This window comes from Panthera pardus, unplaced genomic scaffold (genome assembly GCF_024362965.1).
Source record: "Panthera pardus isolate Hobbes unplaced genomic scaffold, ASM2436296v1 HiC_scaffold_2, whole genome shotgun sequence".
NCBI classification, from domain to species: domain Eukaryota; kingdom Metazoa; phylum Chordata; class Mammalia; order Carnivora; family Felidae; genus Panthera; species Panthera pardus.
Window position 1 is genome coordinate 104400203 of NW_026526765.1, and position 17893 is coordinate 104418095.

At 42.7% G+C, this 17893-nt stretch overlaps 1 long non-coding RNA gene across 3 annotated transcripts in view; it reads right to left on the reverse strand.

The window, feature by feature from the left end:
• Nucleotides 1-5880: 5880 nt before the first annotated feature.
• The window catches only part of LOC109275062 (uncharacterized), a 342535-nt gene continuing 330522 nt past the window's right edge, over nucleotides 5881-17893 (reverse strand). For all 3 annotated transcript variants that reach the window (XR_008423841.1, XR_002083959.2, XR_002083958.2), the window contains exon 7: nucleotides 5881-6770. This is a non-coding gene — a long non-coding RNA (uncharacterized LOC109275062). The remainder of the gene's footprint in view (nucleotides 6771-17893) is intronic.

Sequence of the window (17893 nt, forward strand, 5' to 3'; positions counted from 1 at the left end):
TCTTCTGGAAGAAGCTGGCAGGGACAGAATGAATTTAGAGTGTGTAAAGTAATAGCCTTACCATGGAAAAAGAGAAGAGGGAAATGAAAACAATGGGGTGGAAATAAGAAGAGTGAAATCAGTTGAAACCTGTAAAAATTTCAGTCACTTCCATCCAGTTTGCGGCTATGACCGCTCATGCCCGAATCTTTGTAGGACATATGCTTTCATTTCTCCTGTGGAGACACAGAGAAGTTAAGAAGATTGAGCAAATGACACGTTTGTTTAAATTTTAAAGAAACCGTTAAACTTTTCCAAAGCAGTTGCAACATCTTACATCCCCACCAGTAGTGTGTGAGATTCCAGTTTCTCCACATCCTCACCAACACTACGTATGGTTAGTCTTTTCAAGTTTAGTCACTCTAACAGGTGTGGACTGATACTGTCTTGTTTTTAATTGACAATTTCCCTAGTAACAAATGATGCTGAGTATCTCTTTCATGTGTTTATCTCCATATACCTTCTTTGGTGAAGTGTTTGTTCATATCTTTTGCCCACTTTGTAACCAGGTCTTCTGTTTTCTTGCTAATGTAAGCAGGGGTGAGGAGTCTGGGTTCTGCAGTAGGAGAGACATAGGTTTCCATTCTGGCTCTAGCACTTCTTGTTGTGTTAAATTAGATTCGTCAGTTCTCTTGCCTTTGGTTCTCACTCTTTAAATTGGGATTATGGTAATGCCTGCCACACAGGTTTATATAATGCCACACAAAGGTGGAAACTCCTTATAAATATTTCTGGAATGTAGGAGTATAATCTGGGGTTGCCTGGGTGGCTCAGTCAGTTGAGTGTCCAACTTCGGCTCAGGTCATGATCTCACAGTTCGTGAGTCCGAGCCCCACGTCAGGTTTGCTGTCAGTATACAGCCCGCTTCACATCCTCTGCTCCCACTACCACTCCCCTGCTCAGGCTCCCTCTCTCTCACAAATAAACATTTAAAAATAAATAACTAAATAACTAACTAAATAAATAAAGTATGATCTGATAACATTATGACTGAGATGACTTCATTCATTCATTCAACAAATATTATTGAGCACCCACTATGTGCCAGCACTGTTCCAAGCAGTTAGGGCACATTAGTGATCAAACCAGAGGGGGAAAAAAACCTGCCTTCATGGTGCTTATAGTCTACTGGGGGTGATAGACTGTGAACATAGCAAATGACTATATGGTAGAGTATGATTAAATGTGTAAATTATTTAGGGGCAAGGAAATAAAGCAAGTAAGCTGTTCCAGAGGCTGGAGAGGCTCGGTTACAATGAACGGAATGGGCGGGGCGAAGGTAACTTCTGAGCAAAGATCAAGTAGGAGAACAAGGCAGTCAGCCATGTGGGGAGAGCGTGCTAGGTGGAGGGAACAGCAGGGCAAGGCCCTTAGGTGGTGGTAGCATGTCTGGAGTGTTTAAAGAACAAGGAGTTGGGTGCAAGGGGGAGGCAGGTAAGGCATGAGGTTACCAGCCAGGTCGTTAGCACTCTGGGGGCCTGATGAGGATGTGGGCTTTTACTCTGAATGAAATAGGAAGCCAATGGGAAGTCTGGGGTAAAGGAGCGACGATCCATCTGATTTATGTCTGCAAGGTTCCTCTGACCGTGAATAATGCTCATCACAAAGGTGCTGGTAAGGAGACTGTTACAGTAAAAACAGAAGGAGACTATTACAGTAAAAACAGAGGATGGGATATGTGCTCAGTCCCACTGCAGCCACAACAGAACTGATGGAAAGTATTTTGAAGGCAGAAGCACGAGGATATTTGGAACCATTGGATGTAGGGTGTTGAGAGCAAGTGAAGAATCAGGGTGACACTGAGGTTTTCAGCCTGAGTAATGGGAGGGCTGGACTTGCCATCAATGAGACAGAACATAGGTTTTAGGGCCGGACCAGGAGTTCAACTTGAGGCATGCTGCATTTGAGATGTCTATGAGTCATGAGTATACATTTCTGTGACGTTCAAACGAAGTGAAGTATGCAATTTGGACAAACCCTTAAGCTGTATCTACATAAGGATTGAGTAGATGGGGTAGGTTGTTCAGAGAGACTTGGCCTGAAAGGAATGTACCCTCAGGCTAGAAAATGTGAGGCCACTGCTTTAATTTTGTTTACTACCTGCTTCCTCTGCCTACCCTCACTGTTTACACTTAAAAGTATTTTAGGGGCTCCTGGGTGGCTCAGTCGGTTAAGTGTCCAACTGCGGCTCACGTCGTGATCTCATGGTTTGTGAGTTCGAGCCCCGTGTTCAGGCTCTGTGCTGACAGCTCAGAGCTTGGAGCCTGCTTCAGATTTTGTGTCTCCCCCTTTCCCACTCATGCGTGCTCACTCTCTCTCTCTTTCTCAAAAATTAAAATTAAAAAAAATTTTAATCCTCAAAAAAAAGCACTTTAAATGTTACATGAAGTTACATGACTCCCCAATTTTTTCTACTTTACCTATATATTTCATCTAAAATGTTTATTCTGACCTATATTCCTAATATAAAATATGTGAGCGTGAAGTTTGGCTGTCACCTGGCTGGTTGACAATAGGAATCTTAGACCTCTTGACAGCTTACCCCTAGACCCGCATGCCAACTGTGCTTCAAGCCATCAATGTGGCCCGCCATACAAATGCTGTCATGCGGTTGCTCTATACCTAGACTGAGCCAGGCACTGTATAAAAACACCATTTCTGGTGTGCTTGGGTGACTTAGTCGCTTAAGTGTCCAGCATCAGCTTAGGTCATGATCTCACAGTTCTTGAGTTCGAGCCTCACACTGGACTCTTCATTGACAGTGCTAAGCCTGCTTTGGATCCTCTGTCTTCCCCTCTCTGCCCCTCCCCACTCTTTCTCTCTCTCTCACAAATAATAAATAAACATAAAAAATATGCACCATGTCCTTCCTTCTCCCCACTCCCCATGCCTTGCTCTTTAAAACTCCTCATGCCTCCTCTTGCCATGTCCCCTACATATGCTGCACTGGGTCTATCATGGGACAGCACCCCACTCAACAATCCTACCTTAAGCATTGCTCTGGGGATGCACAGCACATTAGATGAAGCATACCCACATCCCATCAGTCACACGAATTATGTGAAAAGATGACCAACTGCCCGGAGCTTCTGGACTACCACTGAGGACTTCCAATCTGGGCAAGGAGAAATTGTAACGACGACATTTGTGGCGCATTCCCACAGCAGCTGATAACAACCTGCTGCTGAGCCTTGTTGTCCTGGGGGTGACAGATGTTTGCATTTGTGATTCATATCAAGAACCAAGGAGATGCCTTTCTGTCACTCTGTTCTCCTGTCCTTCTCCCGTAAACCATTTCATTTCTCTGGAGGGCAGATGGCAGGCTCTGGGGAGCTATAATACCACTGCTTTATTCCCCCCTTCTCTCTGCACTTGTTTAAATACACCAGGTCACCTCAAAAGCCAATTTCTGACTGACTTTTGGCTTACCAAAAAAAAAAAAAAAAAAAAAAAAAAAAAGCTTTTGATGTTGTTCCTAAGATATGTGGACTGAAGAAAAGTGATAAAAGCCATAACAAAGTTTATCCTGAGATTCAGAAGAAATGAGGAAATATAATTCCCAGCTTAAAAAAACCAAACTGTTCTTTTGAAATCTAGTTAGGAGTGGGGGAAAACATCGATACTCTGCTTCAGTGCCTTAGTACTTAGAAGAGATATATTGGGCTCTATAATTTAACTGCCAAATCCGACATTCATATCCATCTGGACATTTTCAAAAGGATCCTTGAGCCAGTGAGAATTGGCAGTTGGCTGTATAATCACACCTGCATATGGCACAGGAGGTTTTTAATGGGCAACAGTTAGAGCAAGAAAGTGCTGCATGATAAGCATTCACTGAGAACCCACACTTAAACATGTTTGCACGTGTGAGTAATTATATTTTAGGGCTCTCTGTTAACAAGACTTTGTTCTTTCTTTCCTCCAAATCAAATTAGTTGGGGACATAGTTCATTTTGCAATTGTTTAGAAAATGTTTTGGTGTTCTAAATTTCCATTGTACCAAACTTTTGCAAAGTTAAAAGGCAAGCCACAAACCTCCATAACCAGTGAAAGAAAAATGCATAAAACCAGCAATAAATTAAACATGATAAACACACACTGAATAGGAAGGAGGGTGTAAACAAAGCTTGTGTCTCTAAGTCTCTCAATCTCCATGTGGGATTTAGGTTCGGCTCACTGTATATAAAGATAATCTTTAATGTTCCTGCCTTCACAAAGATCACATTTGTCTTGGTCTAGTTTAGGTTGCCAGGTCTCTCCTTCCACCTCCCTTGAAAGTGCAAGCCTAACTGTACATATCCCCGCACCATCTGGGAGTGAAGCTGCTATATACTGGGGGCTACTCTTTGAGATGATTTTCAAAGAAAGATCAAAGGTAATGAGGAAGGAAGCCTCCTTAGTTGGAGAGCCCAAGTTAAAAAAGAAGAAAAGAAAAAAACTGTCATGACCCCCCTACTCTGCTAAATAGAACCCATTTTGGGAAAGGCAATGAGATAATCTACAAAAAGCACTTGAGATGGTCTTGTGGAGGATGGAGACTCTGGCTACTCTGCTTCCTTAGAATAAAAGTCACTGTGTAAAAATCCTATAGAGAATGGCCATTCATCCCTCTGTACGAGATGCCATCTAAACAGCTTCTGGGGAAAGGTTTAATATCTTCCAACTACCAACCTAGAAGGAGACGTCTAAAAACACTTGGAAAATTCAAAATTATATTTAAAATGCGGGGTAGGGACCTCGAAGCAACTTCAATCTTACATGTGCAGGGAATCTGTGGCCACTTTGGCCATGCTGGGCACTTCCTCTTCTTCACCCTCCCCTTTTCCTGCTTTTTATCTTCCCATCTGTCCCCTGGCTGGACCATCAGTTTCCAACACCAAAAGCAATTGTAACCCTTTGTGTGTAGAAAATACTTCTGAAAAATCAGAGATGCCTAATATAAAAAAACTGTAGTCATCACAAATACTATGTGAAAACAAAATTGTGTTTCTTAGTACATTTGGTTCTCTTTCTTTCTTTGGTAGCTATAAGGCAATCTATGAATTTATATGATAAAACTCTTGTTTGGTTTTGACTCCTGAAAGAAATGAAACAAAAAAATCGTTTCTTATTTATTGGCCAGGCAGTAGAGGAATCAGTCTTGCCTTTCCAAATGGGAAGGGATTTTGAGACATGGATGGGGCAAGTGTCAGTACACAAGATGTTATGATCATTTATGATCATCACAAATACTACTTGAGCACTCAAGCTTGGGAGGAATGCATATGGGTAGGAAGGGTGGGGGTAACAAAGAGAAAGAGAGCTGTTCTTAACTAGGATCATAAGTTTGGACTGTAGAGTAGTTTTCTCAGGATTAACTTCTTTTTTCCTCATGGACAAAAATCCAGTTTTTAAATTGAAAGATAGGGGCTCAGGTTAAACAAAACATGGCTCAAATCAGCCACAATGACGAATATATACCTTACATGGATGGATCAGTCAGAATTCACCAGCAGATAATGAAACCACTCTAGCTGGTGAATTCTGTTAAAGGATTTAAACGGAATTACATCATCACAAAGTGGGTAGAAGGGCTCTAAGCTGACATTTGCATGGATGACTTGTGGAATGACACCCAGGAAGCTGTTCACCAGGACAACTATTCCCCATCCCCTCCCCCACCCCCAGGCATCCAGGAAATCAGGGAGCTTCTGTTCTGAATGCAAGCTCTAATTCAACTGTTCTCTTCTCAGCTCCACCCCAGGAAAATGGATCCCCCACCTCTTGATGTCTGGGAAATTAAAGATGAACAGTGGGGTCCCTTAACTGCTTCCACAGGAAAAACATAATAACTGCATACTAACACAGAGTCTGACTCTGCTTCACACATGCCTTCCAAATCATATTCAAATACCATTACTTGGTGGAAGTTAGGTCATCTGAAAACATAAAATAGTTGAAACATACGATATTTGGTTTCCCAGGCGCTAGTATGACATAAGGCCATGGTTCTCAAACTTTGCTGCATATGAGAACAATGTGGGGAGCTTTAAGAGTCCAAATACCCAGACTGTTCCTCATATCAAGTAAATGTAATTCTCTGGGGCTTCCTATGTTTTGTTTTTGGTTTGGTTACAAAAACACCACAGGTGATTCCAATGTGCAGTGTTGAACCAGACACCAGGCATGGTTTCTCAAGCTTCACTGTACATATGAACATTCTGGGTGTTTTATAAAAATGCAGAATTGGATTCGGTTGGTCTGACTTGGGGTCCAAGATTCTGCAGTTGTACAAGTCGTCGGGTGATGTCAATGCTTCTGCTGATGACACTTTGAGTAGCAGAGATGTAGTGCAGGAGTCCTCAAATGTTAGTGTGAATCAGAATTGCCCACAGAGTTTGTTACAACACTGACGGCTAAGACTTTATGACTCAGTCGGTGTGAAATGGGGCCTGAGACTCTGAATTCCTAACCAGCTCTTGGGTGATACCGAAGCGGCTGTTCTGGAGACCACGGTAGTACTGACACCACTGAGTGAGCCAATCATTATATCTGTTAACAGATGGCCACCACGTGGGGTTTCTAATGAATTCACAGACTTTATATTCATTTGGATCCAACTGATAGAGAGGGACTCAGAGAAGAAAGTGAAATGCAATTACTTATACCAAATCCAGTTACCCTTATCTGTCTTCCTTCCATACACGGAATTATTGGTGAGTTAGCTGGGGAGACCTCACAGGAACATATAGCTGGATGACACAAGCGAGGACAAGGAAAGAGAGTATATTAGTTTTATATATCTCAGTAAACAGACAGACTATTTATCTCCACATCTTCCTCTTTGGGCAATCAAGGAAATATCTAACTGTTAGAGGTATGGCAGAGGTAAACAATCGATAGTTCATGTGGTTCCCATGGAAGAGGTTTCAAGTGACATCCAGCTTACTGCAAGTTCACTAGTGATACATCAAATCGCTGGTACTGTGTCTTTATTACAATTCACTCTGGGGGTAAATTTCATCTCTGGAAGGAATGCATCATCAGCCAACAGCTTCAACAGTTTTTAAAACCAGTTTTATCATAAACTAAGGCAATAATAGTCTTTAAACAACGTGTAACTTACCATGTCAGAGAGAGTTTCACTCAAAATCATGGTTTGGACTCGTCACTTACACATTATTAGGATATCTCCTATCTCCCCATATTTGATCCTTCTAATCAACATTTGCAGGGTACTGAACTTATAAAACAGAGGTTCAATATCTTACTCATGAATCCTGCATGAGCCAACTGAACCCTAAAATACCATGACCTTCACTTACTGAAGAATTAAAAAGGAATTAAGACCTCCACTTAGTGAGGAACTAAGCACCTGGATTTAAATGAAATGCAACAACCTCCATCAGTAGAGGAGGAAGGAACCCCATGTGAGAATCTGACCAGTAGTTTCTGACCCTTTTCCTTGAGTTTCAACTCAAAATGAATCACAATATGACCACTTGCCCCCACTGATTCAAAGCATTTTCTTTGACACTACGAGAGAATCTATCAAAACTACTGAAACACACAGTATACTCCTTGGCCTGGGGAACGCAAAGACAGGTGTGACAGTGAGCTATTTTACTCATTTTTACACTTCTGACACTGAACAAGAGGGTCTTCTTTCTTCCCCTCACAGCAACCAATTCTCTGATTCTCCAGACACCAACTGGGTGTCCGACATTTCAATTAAATTCTGACACTACCCATCCAGATTTAGCACAGATTCCACATGTTAAGGGCTCAGTCCAACAAGATCGTCCCCCTACTTCGGATGCCAGGTGCAAATCCCAGGACTTCCATATTTCAGACCAAATGGTTACAAATTGGGATTTCCCACAACCTCTTCCCTCAGGTTCAATTATTATTGAGTTTGCTAGAATGGTTTACAGAATGCAGGAACACACTCTGCTAACATTTACCAGTTTTTAGTAAAAGGTACAACTCAGGAAGAGCCAAATGGAAGAGACTTATATGGCAAGGCATGGAGGTGTGCCATCCACCAGCACATCAATGTGTTCACCAACCCGGAAGCTCCCAAATCTCATCATTTAGGGTTTTTTTAAAAAGGTCTCCTTACATAGGTATGACTGATTAAATTATTGGTCATTGGTGATTAACTCAATCTATAGTTCCTGAGAACAAAAGGTGCTCCCATCACCCTTAGCACTTAGAAAACTTCAAGCATTTTAGGAGTTCTGTGCCAGCAACTGGGACAAAGGCCAGATATCTTACTATATAATATCACAAGGGTCAGGGACCTTGAAAGTCTTGCAACCAAGCTGTGGAGGTAGGAGATGGGACATGATGTAATTAACAATACAACAATGCATCATCTGTGAGTGTTACAGGCTAAAAGTGTTATAGGCATTCAGAAAAGAGAGTTCAATTACCAAGGGCAAGAATAGCCTGGACTAAACCAACCTCCCAGGCGGTGTGGAGGCTATTGTACTTACTCCATGTCAGGAAAGGCAAAGAGACACAAAAAGAAAATCCTGGAAGCTTAGTTTAGTTTGGTTTGGTTTTATTTTATCTGAGGAACAGTGTGGAAAAGGAGAAAGTAAAGTTAGGAATGGAACTGCATGACTTGATTTCCTCCTTCCCATCCCTCCTCTGTGCCTCAATGTTGGGGATTCAGGGGTGAAAGGGAGGTAGGGGAAGAAACTTAAGAGTAGAAGACTGGGGCATCCAGGCGGCTCAGTCAGTTAGGTGTCTGACTCTTGCTTTTGGGTCAGGTTATGATCTCACAATTTGTGGGATCACATTGGGTTCTGTGCTGACAGCATGGAACCTGCTTGGGATTCTCTCTCTCCCCGCCCCTCCCCTGCTCCATGTTCTGTTTCTCTCTCTCTCTCTCTCTCTCTCTCAAAATAAATACATAAACTTAAAAAAAAGAAACAGAAGATGATTGACATTGGGAGTTCCTGGCCGGCCTTCCTAGTCACAGTGAAGAGTCGTGTGTAACCCCTAAAGGAACCCCAGCCTACAGTTTGGCACCAACAAAAAGCTAACACAGAAGTGACAATATTGGAGAAGGCAGCAGAAGGGAAAATGATGCAAGAGCATTTCAGCAGACCACACTCTGTGTGGGATGTGAAGGAGCCTCAGAAGTCCCTGTGTGCTCCATGAGGAGACGCAGATGCTCTGAGAGAAACTAGACAATGGTGAAGGTTCAGGGAAGGATGGAAGAGGCCTCTGCAGACAGAAAATCCACAGTGCATCCAGGACCTTGAATGTTAGAAGAACACTCCAAAAAACTGAAGGGGCCAGTCATACCTCAGCAGGAGCCCATCCAATGGGTAGACCAGTCTGGCTATGCCTACTACAGAGGCCAGCAAAAATCCAAAGATCACACCACAAGTCTGTTAGGTCAGATAATTTCTAGAAATTCTATAGTTGCGTATTTGGTTATGGGATTCATCCATATAAAAGTAAAAACTAAAGGGGCACCTGGTGTCTCAGTCAGTTAAACGTCCAATTTCTGCTCAGGTGATGATTTCACGGTTCGTGAATTCAAGCACTGAGCCAGGCTCTGTGCTGACAGCTTGGAGCCTGCTTGGGATTCTCTGTCTCTCTCTTTGCCCCTCCCCTCCTCTCTCTCTCTCTCTCTCTCTCTCTCTCAAAAATAAATAAATAAACATTTTTTAAAAAGTGAAAGCTGAAGTTATACTAATGAATGAATGGGTAGTATAATATGAGCCAATCAGATGTGAAGAAGGGATGTGGCTGTAAAAGGTAGAGAGGTGACCATGGTAAGCTTTCACCACCCCATTTTGCTGTAGAAAGTGAGGCTCAAAGGCAGGGACAGCATTTTGTGATTTACAGAGATGTTGTTGAAAGAGATTTTTAATGCTACCCAAAACCTGTTGCCAACTCACTATTCACACATCAGATGCTGAGAGTTGTGTTATTGACACCATGTGGCAAGAAAATTCAGTTTAAAAAAATTCTGAATTTTGCAAGTGTATCATCCATTACCAATTATTAAAGAGAGACAGCAGAGCGGCTTCAGATGTAGATAAATGCACGCGCTGCAAACAAGGAAGAAGAGAACTTCATGAAAAAGTGAGTGGTTAACAATGCTGAATCCAGAGAAGCCTGAAATTGAAGTTAAAGCCTTATAAAGGACAGAGATAGAAGAATCCAGAATAAAAAACAGGGACGGGGAAGAACAGAGGGAAGAAGGCGTGTCTAGTCATATGAGAAATCTTGCAGTAAAAAAGAAAGAGGGTGTACCTCAGGGGGTTTAGAGAAGGGTTTTTGAGTCATCTGTCATCTACTACCTATTTTGTGAATTCCTACTAAGTTAGGAAAACCTGCTCAATATTTATAGAAAAAGAGGAAAGGAGGAATTACAGAAGAAACAATGAAGAATGCAAGAGAAAAAGGAGTATGCACAAAGGAGTGGAGCCCCGAGAAAGAAGGGCTCATGAGGTGGGGAGGGGTGTAGGGGATCACCTCATCTGAAACAGGAGAAGTGGGGGACAGCACGAGAAAGTCTACATCACGGACTGTGGACAGAGTAAGGAGGCAGTCATTGCTCACGCCATGGTCCCTCAACCTCAGCATTGTGAGCATGTTGGGCTAGATGATTCTTTGTGTGGGCAGCTGTCCTGTTCAGGGTGTTAACCAGGGTGTTACCCTGACCCCTATCTGTTGGATGTTAGTAGCAGATGCAACAATCAAAAGGTCTCCAGACATTACCAACGTCTTCTGAGGAATATGGCCAAAATCGCCCTTGGTGGACAACCACTGGGTTAGAGAGACTGGGTGGAGGCACCAAGGTGAGGAAGGTGCTCCCATGTTCCAGAGGCCTCAAACCTCCAAGGGGTGAGTCCACATGGGAGAAAGAGGAATGTGTGTGTGCAGAAAACAGTATAAACACCGAGGCATGAGTTATAGAAGGTGGAGAAGGAGTTAAATCCCATTAGAAAAACCTCACTCCCTTTTAAGCAATCTCAAAGCAGCAAGGTCATATGGCCTGGTTAGAACAATTCACTGCCTTTCTGGAGAGGCAGACATGAATCTCGCAAAATCCCCATCACTATTACATATGCTATGGTAGGTGAGTTTCAGAGGCGACACATCCCTGCTCTTGTAAAATCATGCAATCTACTTCTGAGGTTCAAAAGCCCTGTGGGAAGTTTATAGTAAATTACTACAGCTGCTTTTAAAATTGCACAGGAAAAGGCTACAGGGCAGCACCCCCTTCCACAAGGTGGGTCCTCAAAGCCTCTTCAAAACCCCATCGCGACCTGTCACGTGTCACGGAATGGGGAGTGTGGTCACCCAGCCCAGGGAACAAGTATGTTTAGTCTCTGTGTTCTCAAGGAAGTTCTATGGGATAGAGATGGCAAGAGTTAAACAAACTGGAGATTCTAGAAACCCTGGCTTCTGAATCATACTGGTAAGAATACTAAGTTTGCCATTTCCAGGTGTTAGCTCAGGGAAACAGACTGCTTTGTGAAGGAGATAAGGAGCTATCTCCCTCAAATACCTCCTCATCACTAGCCCCTGTTGCCACAACATGATTGATAGCAGTGAGTACTGGGCACAATTTTCTTCACACATGGGGTGCCTTCAGTAGCAAAGCTACAGAGAGTTTCTCCACCTCAGTAACACATAAAAGTAGGATTAGGAATCTTCCTCTGACCCTGGACAAGCCATACATGCTGCTGTTTAGCTTATACATTGCTCATCAAGCCAATGGCACAAGTTGGGGAACGTGTGCTGAGAAAGTTGAGGAGAAGACTAAAAACACCCCTCTATTAGTGATTCTGGTCAAGGGAAGTTCTGCTGTCTACTTTTATGGAGGAAAATATCTCCAAGAAATGAAATGGAGCTCCAGGGGAGAAAATGCCTGGTCCTAGTCAGGCAAATTGACTGAGAGTGTCCACATATCAGGGCCCTGGCTATGTAAAAACTTTGCAGGCAGCTAATGATGGATCTAATGTCATTGAAGTCAGAGATTCACTGGTGTACAGAATTAGTGAAACATCAGTCTGCTCACCCAACTGATGTCCTTAATCTTTTCAGACGCATTATTTACTTTCATGGAGGCATTTACCGAACTGAATCATCACCTCCCATCAGATGTGTGTGAAACCCAGAGATGAAGAAGCCAGCCTTCTGGTGACATCCTCTGTCACAAGTATTTTGACCTCTTCTATCTCAGTAGGTTTCCTTCTGAACAAGGCAGAAAAATAGTGCGCTGCCTGCTTCATAGGGATATTTTGAAATTTAATTACTAAACGCTTGTTAAAGCTCTCCAGGAAGCCTTTTGATGAAACAAATGCTCTGACTACAAAGTGTTGTTTAATATGGAGGTACAGCCTGGAGACACCGCACTCTCCTACAAGGCCTAGCTCCTTTTTTATGCAAATTAAGCACCACCATAATCCACCTGGCAAATTACTATGCTATCAGCAAGGTTTAGTCAGGGGCTCTGTGGGTATCCTTGCTACTTCCTCCCAATTCCTCTCTACTTTTCACCTCAATTGTTTCAGTGTGTTCCTGTCAGAAAATCCCACCGGTATAATCTCCCGTTAATGACCTTCTTGACACCTGTGTGTTGGTATTCTGGTGGGGTAAGACTGTATTGTCTTACACATTAGTGTGACTGAACTAATTGGCTTTATCACTGTTGTATCCACTGTCATCTTCTTGACATAGAGCTCTGAGGGAATGTACCTGGAGGTTTGGCTGTGTAGAGTAGAAACGAGGTAGAGAAAGTGATGTAAAAGTCACAAGTATCTGGAAGCCTTGAGTCATCTAGAAGCCACAAGGAACGGACCAGGCAGAGAGAGAAAGGTAGGAGGAAGTTGAAAAGCAATTGGTGGCAGATCAGCCAAATCACCTCCTAGTCTTTGAGATTACTTGCATTTCACATTAGTGGTCTTAAGAGAGAGAGGCTTTCCAACAGATGTGCAGAAAATGGCTTACAGGTGTGCAGAAAGGCCTAGATACTGGATACTCTTCAGTCAGTTGAACAAACTACTGGCCTACTAGAACCTATCCTCAAGCCTGTCCCCTCCAACAGCTGGAAACCTAATTGGAGGCTTCAAATTCCCTCCAGTTTAAACCATATGTAGAAAAACATCATTTTTGGAGGGGGGCACCTGGGTAGTTCAGTTGGTTAAGTGTCCAACTCTTGGTTTCAGCTCAGGTCATGATCTGATGGTTTGTGAGCTTGACCTCCGTGCTGACAGTGTGCAGCCTGCTTGGGATTCTCTCTCCCTCTCTCTCTGCCCCTCCCTTGCTCGAGTGCATAGGTGCATGCACTCTCTCCCTCTCTCTCTCAAAATAAAGAACTTAAAAAAAAGAAAAAAAATCATTTTTTCATGTGTTCCATGGTGAAAAAACTTTAAGGACAACCGGACAAATGATCTTCCATAATTTCCTCTATTTTCACTATTTCCTCTCTCATCCTTCAGGTTAATCTCTAACAGGATCCACCTGGATATTACGTACAATTCCTTGACTTGGTTCAAATCCTTCCAAAATTTCCCATTGTTCTTAGGATAAATCCCTTTAATATGGCCAAAAAAATCCCTCATGATTTTCCTCTATGCACTTTTTAAGCCACATGTCTCACCATTTCCCACTTCATTTTCTGCTCTGACCAAGGTGAAGAGTTTTCAGTTCTTCCAACAAATCATGAAGACTCTCAATTCCAGGTTTTTACACACAGTTCTCCCTCTGTCTGGAATACCAGTGCCCACTCTCAATACACACACACACACACACACACACACACACACACGTGGGCAATTTCTACTTGTTATAAGGGAAAGAATCCTATTTTTTTTCTCAACACTAGTATCCAATGCCTAAAACACTGCTTCACATGAAGCAGTCCCTGTTGGATGAGTAGATGGATGAATGGGTGAGTTTCTTTCATATTAGAGAGTCAATAGTTTTGTTCTTTTTAACTCTTTTATTTTAGTTTCTGTCTGCTTTGTTTTTAATCCCACATCAAAAAATGAAAATAAAAGAACTTTCTCCTCAATGAATTTCTCCAAAGTGGGGGGGGGGGGGGGTCTCATCATGTCTGGCCACATTTTAGATAATAACTTGAATAAATCAAGGCTCTGTTAGCAAAGAAGGCTGGGAAATGAATGTTGGGTAAGAAACTACTAATGTTTTCTGTAGTATTCAAGAGAGGGAATGAAGATAAAGGGAGGAAGCAAGGAAGGAAGGAAGGACTGCATTCCTCAAATCCTGAGTTCTGTTATGCAGTGGGCATAGCGCTAAGTACTAGGGATAAGGTGATGTACAAGACAAATGGTTTCTCTCTCCAGATACCTTGGACTCTAGTTGGGAATCCATACACTCAGAGAAGTAATTTTATTTTGACAAGGATATCAGGAAGTGAAGTATAGTTGCCATAGACAAGTAAAGTGATCTATTTAACCTCATCTAGTGGGTAAATCGACCTTTTGTTAAGGAAGGACCCCCAAACAGATTTGAAGAACAGCCAGGGGTTGTACAAACAAAAGGTGAAGAAAAATAAATAGTGTTCTAGGTTGCATGCCAAAGGCCCAGCTTCCAAAGAAAGAATGACAGGCTCCAAATGTGACGGGCTATCACTGTGATGGGAGTGTAGGGGATGTGCTCTGAAGCGAGTGTGGAGAAACAGGTCATGCTGGTCACCCAGAGCTTTGCAGACCATGTTACAGATTTGGGGCTTTATATCAAGGGCAAGTGAAAACAAGTTCTTTATACTGAGGATTCACATGATTAGACTTGTGTTTTATAAAATCACCTTGCCCACAGTGTGAAGAACATTAGAGAAGGACATGTGGGCATGTAGAGCTCTATCCAGAAGGTCCCTATGAAACATCAGATACTGGTGCCTGAACTAAGGTGGCAACACAGTATATAAACTGAAGACACACTTAGTAAACAGAAGCAAGAGCTTCATGATTCAATGAGTTAGGGGAGGGGAATAAAGGAGAAGGGAAAAAGAAGACTTTGAGGCTTCTTGCCAAAAAAACTTGGTGAGATGTGATGCGATTTATTACGATGAGGAAAAACTGGGCAGTCTGACAAGTGTAAGGAGTGAATAATAATCTCATACTTGGGTTAGAGGTGACTGAGTAATGTGTATATTAAAAGAGTTAAGAGTATTTTCCACAACAGTGGTTTTCAAAGTGCAGTTACAGAGACAGCAGTTTCAACAGCACCAGGAACTTGTTATAAATGCACATTTTCAGGTCTCACCCCAGACTTACTGAAGCAGAAACTCTAGGGGTGGGGCCCCTGCTCCATAGCCCAGTGTTCTTCTACTTAAAACTCACTACCACACGTTGATTTTCATAAAGAGTAGGATGCAGTGAGATGTCATGGAACTAACAACATTTGGAATTCAGAAGATGTGGGTTCAAATCACAAAGCCCTCCTTTAACAAGGCTTCCAGGTGATTCTGATGCCTTCTCAAATTTGAGATGCACTGGACTATTGCACATCTATGAAGAACAGGAATAAGAAAGGGCTGGAGGCAAGAGAGAAAGCAGGACAAAGAATATACCAGACCCTGCACTACTCTGGGTAGGAAATTATCCTACTTTCTCCTACTTTGCTCACCAAACTGGTTGACGGTTTTAAGCTATCACTTCTATCTGACCTGTTTTGAACCTCAGTGATGGTTCTTTCTTTTAATAGGCCTCCCGTCCTCCAGTTTCTCCGGTGCTCATTTCAGACCACTGCTACAGACATCTTTTATAAAATACAGCTCTGAACATGACTGTCCTCAGGTTACAAAGCTTCAGAGACACAGAGGCCCACTCAACAAGTCCAAGCTCTTTGGCCGGCACTCAAGGATGTGAGCACTCTAGAACTGTTGGGGCCAATCACCCACCTGCCTTTACCCCTTACTCGTAATCTGTGCTTCAGCCCAAATGAAATGGCCATCATTTTCAGATCCTGCTTGACACTTGCCTGTTCTTAGGATGTTCCTCTTGTTCTCCTCCATCTGTACCCTGTCTTCACCTGATGACCTACCCACTTTGATGTCCTACCCAAAGCCCAGAAGTCTTCAGAGACACTCTCAGGCAATGATGTGCTGGGGCTGGCTTATATATGCCTCTTCCCAATTCATCATGCAGTAGCTTCATGCTGGCAGCTTGAAATGAGCCATGCAGGGAGTATTTACAACACAGAGACGGGCAAACATTATAAATCAGGTCTACCTCCCCCAGAGATCTATTTATTAAATATTTACAAGTACACCGGTGCCAAGGAGAGATGGGCCAGTCTTCGTATCACCCTCTAGAGCAGAGACAGATAAACTACAGGACAAATTTGAACCACTACCTGTTTTTATATATAACGTATCGCTGGCACACAGCTACACCCATTCCTTGATGCACTGTCTACAACTTCTTCCACACTAAGCTAGGAGTAGTTGTAACAGAGACTCTCTGGCCTACAACGTCTGAAATACTTCCTATCTGGACTTCAGTGAAAAAGTTTCCCGACACTCTCTAGGACAATATTGTATATTTATGACCTACCACACACTGTTTTTTATGAATCTGAGAATGAAGTGAGATGTCATGGAAATAATACCTGTAACTCAAAGATGTGGTTTGACATTTACTTGCTAGCTATGCATCTTGGTCAACTTACATAACCTTGCTGAACTTGAGTTTGCTCGTCTAAAAAAAGAGTGGCCCACCCGAGAGCGATGTTCTAAAATCAAACGTATGTGAAAACACCTTGTAAATTATGAAGCATTATGCAGATATGTGATAACGCAATTATAATTTATGTGTAGATCTTCTTTCGCTGCTAGACTCTCTCGGGACAGGATCCACACCTCCTTTACATTTGCCTCCCTCACGGTTAGCATCCTGCATGCAGGTGGTCCTCATGATGCTACTGTGGCATGAAGGCTGGATGGCAAGGATGTGCTTCTTCAAGCTCTAACAGCTAATCTGGCTTCTCAGCAATGTCTGCAAGGTTAGCCTAACAAAAAAATGAGAAGTGATCCTAGCTTTCTTGCTTCCTCGACTGCCTTATTCCCTACTTTGTCCTTGCTGCCAGTCTTCTTCCTGTCTGAACCTCATTCCCTCTGGCATCCACGCTGTGCCCATTAAATGCAGATGTCAAATAGGTAAAATAGGCAAACAGCATTTTGTACAGTCTCTACTCCTTGGGATGGAACCATGAGATGGCTTTGATTTTTTTTTCAAACAACGATCCATCAAATGTGCTTTGTTGTCTCTTTCCCCACTAGTTGGTGGTTCCTTTTAGGCTATCTTTTCCAGGTTTTTTAGTTTTCCTATCATTTTCAGTATTAGACTGTGCCAGTCTCCTCTGAAGCTTTTATTTTGCTTACTAATCCTTCTATACACCCAGAGCAGTATTAGCATATAGTAGGTGATCAATAAATACTCATGCAATGAATGAATGCTTTCCGGCATATAATATTCACTCCTCTCCTCTTAAAACTAAAGTGTCAAGCTCATTGAAGGGGTGCATTCTTCCTCCCGGCTAGCACTGGCCAGGCTTGTTTGGGCCATGAGAAACAAACTATTCTGTTAACACACTTCTGCTTCCTCTCCCCAGCTCTTTCCATTAAGTCTAGGGGACAGGAGAAGAAAAACGGGAGGTGGTTTTCCCTAGGGGACTGCTCTGGGAGAGCTGAAGTCCTCTTGTGGGCAGATTCCTGCTGCCTCTCTTGCCAGTACTGACCAATCAGCAGTGTCTTCACAAGGTGTCCGTCCATGGCTGCTGCCTGTCTCCCAAACCAAGCATGTATGTTCCTCAAGGAAACAGAGGGGTCTCCTCAATGTCTGGTTTCTGGTGAGAAGATTCAACTGTGACTTAA